Source organism: Protobothrops mucrosquamatus, unplaced genomic scaffold, assembly GCF_001527695.2.
Source record: "Protobothrops mucrosquamatus isolate PMUCROS unplaced genomic scaffold, P.Mucros_1.0 scaffold1778, whole genome shotgun sequence".
In the NCBI taxonomy this organism is placed as follows: Eukaryota; Metazoa; Chordata; class Lepidosauria; order Squamata; family Viperidae; genus Protobothrops; species Protobothrops mucrosquamatus.
In genome coordinates this window covers 61,956-66,742 of record NW_015387916.1, presented here as the reverse complement: position 1 = coordinate 66,742, position 4,787 = coordinate 61,956, and the positions used below count along the sequence as shown (strand labels likewise).

Sequence of the window (4,787 nt, the reverse complement as noted above, 5' to 3'; positions counted from 1 at the left end):
GCTCTGTGGGAGCGTTTGGGTGAAAGTGTGTGCTGTCCTGCTCTCTCACACACACGCAATAGTGGTTTAGTGCAGGGCTTTTCAACCTTTTCACCCATTGTACCACTTTTAGGATATGGCAACATCCGAGTACCACCAGTCGCCTAGCAAGGTGTCAAAAACTTGACCCCCCCCCAAAAGGAAAAAAGTGATAAAAGTACAGGTAGTCCTCGACTTACAACAATTCACTTAGTGACTGTTCAAAGTTACAATGGCACTGAAAAAAGTATATCAGAAAAATTCTAGGGGTGCAGGGTATAGAAAAGGCTGAGAGCCACTGTCCTAACGAAACGAGATGGTTCATCAAATAATCTGGACTTATGACATGGAAGGCTTTAAAGATCATAACCAACACCTTAAACCAGGGATTTTCAACCTTTTCACCCATTGTACCACTTCTAGGATATGGCAACATCCGAGTACCACCAGTCGCCTAGCAAGGTGTCAAAAACTTGACCAAAAAAAGAGGGGTAAAGTGATAAAGTACAGGTAGTCCTCGACTTACAACAGTTCGCTTAGTGACTGTTCGAAGTTACAATGCACTGAAAAAAGTGCCCCCCAAGCCACAGCCAAGCAAGACCCCTGCCTGCCTGCCGCACTCTTCCTCCTGTCCGAGGTTTTCATTGTTGTGAGCATTTCTGTTGAGGATTGGCAGTGGGGGTGGGGTGGGGGTTTTTTGTTTTTATTCCCCCCGTCTGCTGGGTGGTTGCAGCAGGTTTTGGTCACTTCACATGACCCTGGGACACTGTGACCGCCATAAATATGACTCAGTTGCCAAGCATCTGAATGTAAATCACAAGACCCTGGAGATGCGGCAACATTCCAGCTGATCGGCGCTTCTTCTGGGCTCAGCAGAAGCGTCAGGATCAGCACCGAGCTCCAGCTGGAGCCTGGTGCTGATCCTGGCACTTCCACTGAGTTCTGATAGCCCCGAAGAAGTGCTGATCCTGGCGCTTCCGCTGAGCCCTGACAGCCCTGCATCTCCAGCTGTCTCTCGCTCAGGCTTGTGCGGTGCTACCACCGGTTCAGTTCATTCCCCTCCCCCGCTACCACTTTTCTAGGATGGTCGCGTACCACCTGCCAGGTGCCAATGTACCACAGGTGGTCCCCGTACCACTGGTTGAAAAGCCCTGGTTTAGTGGGTTCATTAATATTCCCCAGCCATTCCCTTCACCAAAACCGCAGAACTGTCCCAATTAAGTTCAGCCAAAAGCAAACCAATGCTAGTCCACAGCTCAACGGCCAACGAGTCCACAAGGCACTTGAAAGTTTCCCAAACGAGGTAAACCCACCAGGCAAAATTAAATCTACGACACGAGAGGGTTCACGGGGCCAGGAAAGTCCAGATTTCACAAGGCACGATCCAGGTCAAGGCACGGTGTCGATCCAAAGCAAGGCAGGAATCACAGCTACCAAGAAAGACGCAGCTAGGAAATGAATACATCGTTCCCAGCATCGTCTCCATTTGTCCGCTGTGCTAAAGAGGCTGCTTCTGGTGCAGCCCATCAAGAAGGGCGAGGCTGCCTCCTCTCAAGTAATCGGGCTGACCTCCTCTGCGCCTGCCTTTTCTCTGTCCTACCTGTTCTTGAATCAGGTGCAGAAGGCAGTTCCTCTTCCTTGTCACTGACAGGCTGCAGTTGTGTGTTTTCCCCAGCTGAAGCCTCAGGGCTGCCCTGCTGCAGCTGTGCTTCAGCCAAAACCCCCTCAGATGGCTGCTCAGAGCCATTGACCAACTCCCCTCCAGATGTGCCTAGAACTGTTTCTTCTTCCTCCAAGCTGACATCCGGAGAGGTATCTGGGGAAGCGTTTGGGGCAGGCATCCCAAAGTGCAGAAAGGGGGAATCTGTTTTTAGATGTCTGAGATGACCAGGCTGAGCCCGAGGGCGGGGTCAAACACATCAGCAGTTGGGAGTCACTGCACCTCCAAAAGAAACCTTATGTCATGTGTCTGATTAACGAAACACTTAAAAGGACTTTCAGGCATATTTTTTCCTAAAAGCATTTATTAAGGTTACAGAGACGTCAGTACAGCATGGTGGAAATGCTTAGATCTGGCTTCTTTTCTGTTACACATATACATTCTAAGCATTTTCCCCTCCCTTATTTTGGGGTCATGGTTCACATCTTCCAATTAACTTGGAAGATGTGATTTACTTCCGGTTTCTTTTTCCGGGGCTATCCTTATTCTCCTCCCTTTTTCCCTGTTGCCTGGTTTAACTATAAAAATACCAGACAGTTCTGCATATTGTCAAAGCAAGAATATACAGTATTTGCAGCATTGACACCTTAGTCCAGCTCCCCCTCCCCCAAGCCCATTGACTCTTACGTGGCGCCAATTTGCTTTGACCACTACTGGATCAGATTCTTGTGTATGGGATAAACTCGTAGTGCTTTTGAACGCTATCCTGGTTCCTGGTTTCTCGCGCCTAACAGGTTAGGGTAAAAAAATAAAGTAAAATAGGAGTGTGATAAATGCAAACAGTAAAAGGATGGGAGACTGGCTGGCAGTCTCAGTTAATGCAAAGTTGTGATAGAAAGCCTGTCCCCAAATGGCTTATCTGCTGTTCCAGCAGTTTGACACCAGGAAAAAATGGGCCTGCTTATCTGCTCTGCATTAATCCTTGCCGACAAGGCAAAGAGGAACGGTTTCTAATACGTGGAAGTCCATGAGTGGAATGAAGAGTGGTGGAAGGAATAAGACGAAGAGAGAAATCAGGCGGGGAAGCAAATAAGACTGCGTAATTGTCTTCTCTAAGCCCATCCAAACACCCGGGCTTCTTGGATGTCTTAAGCCGTTGTAATGTGTTTCTAACTTTTTTTAATGGGATCATGCGTGCCATCTTGTGGATTGTCTTCCGGAATAGAGCACGTACGCACTTTTAAGCTTAATGCGGTGACTTATTTATTCAGAGATTATGTACTTTACAAGCAGCATGATCCCAGTACGTGGCCCACATGTTCTGGCTTTGCCTGTCTTTTGAAACAGGGGGTCATAGATTCAGAATAAAAGCCCTCTGAAATAATTCTCTCTATGCTTATCTGGAGAAAAAAAATACCCACCAAATTGCAGGCTCTCCTATAACTTCTTTGAATATCGAATATCTTGAAACGTATTAAATATATCAATATGTCTATTCCGTGGAGGTTTATTTTCTATTTTTTGGGGGGGGGGGAACCATATTTTTTTATTTAAAAAAATAGCTATGAAGTATACAAATATATCATTTCCTCTAAGTCAGTGGTTCTCAACCTTTTTAATGCCGCGACCCCAACCGGTCGTAAGTCGAGGACTAAACCGGTCGTAAGTCGAGGACTAAACCGGTTGTAAGTCGAGGACTAAACTGGTCGTAAGTCGAGGACTACCCAACCGGTCGTAAGTCGAGGACTTTCCCTATCCGGGAGTGCCGCGCATGTGTGGTTCCGCCCCCTGCGCCGGCCGAGGCATAGCTGGCAAGCGGCAGAGACGGAGCAGGCTGACCACCAGCTGGCCCAGCCCAAGGGAGGTAAGGCACCCACTGGAAAAGGGGGGAAAAATGGCGGACAAAAAAAATGGCGGACAAAAAAAATGGCGGACAGCCTTGCTTGGTGACCCCCATGAAATGGTCGATCGACCCCAAATGGGGTCCCGACCCACAGGTTGAGAACCACTGCTCTAAGTATTCAGTGGTGTCCCCAAATCTTAATGCATTATGGATTAAAATCCTGTTATATCTGACGTTCAGGTGATCGGGTCCTACAAAATCCCCTACGAAAGAACTGCCAGTGGTGTTGGCGTTAAATTATTCAGAATGTTTCCAGTGTGTCACTTCATGCTTTATCAGAATTGTGCAGCCTGCCTTGCTGTCTTAAAATGGGGGGATAATGCAGAAGTTGCTGTCAAGTTTGCCTTAATACCGTAAAGCAAGCATTTGGGATCAGATGACGGCGCATGTAAAAGTTTAAATTAGCATTTTTTTAAAAAAAGAATTCTGGAAGAGTGTTTCAATTTAATGCTTTGCTGCATTCTAATAATATATCAGCTGGAATTCTTGTCTAAACTGCTCTAACATTCTTTAAAAAAAGAAGTCTTAAACGCATAAAAAAGAGAGGCTTAATAACGCCAGCAAGAATCAGAAAATATGATGGCTTATTTCTGGTATTTATGAATACTTTTTCAGTTTCTTTTCCTCGGTTAACTGTCTTTTAGTTAACTGAGGAAAAGAAACTGAAAAAGTATTCATAAATTAATAGAAGACAGTTGCAGTGATTTGTGGCGTGTTGGAATGAACACCCGGCTTACATTCACCCATCAAAAATATGGCTAATAATGACTGTTTTCTGATCATATCTAGTTAACATTCCCCTTTTTACATTATAGACTTCTCTTTGGAGAAATGTATAGGTGCCTCCTCTTTGCCTCTGTTGTTTTTCATAATCATATTTAAAATCTCTACTGGTGTTAGCAGAATGTTAATGTGCAAACTTTAGGAAGCACAGCGTACAAAATAGCTTTACAGAGCGATTGATGAAGGTTGTCCAATTCATTAAAGTTTATCAACAACATAGTGGTTAAGGTCCGTTTCTGGAAACCAGGAGACTGAGTTCTAGTCCTACTGTAGGCATGAAAGCCAGCTGGGTGATTTTGGACCAGTCACCAGGAGACTGTGAATTCTAGTGCTGCCTTAGACATGAAAGCTGGCTGGTTGACTTTGGGCCAATCACCAGGAGACGATGAGTTCTAGTGCTGCCTTAGGCATGAAAGCTGGCTG

At 45.7% G+C, this 4,787-nt stretch overlaps 1 protein-coding gene across 1 annotated transcript in view; it reads left to right on the top strand.

The window, feature by feature from the left end:
- The window catches only part of PTK2 (protein tyrosine kinase 2), a gene marked incomplete at its 3' end in the record, with an annotated part of 120,768 nt that overhangs the window by 55,689 nt on the left and 60,292 nt on the right, over positions 1-4,787 (top strand). The gene's annotated exons all lie outside the window — the stretch shown is intronic.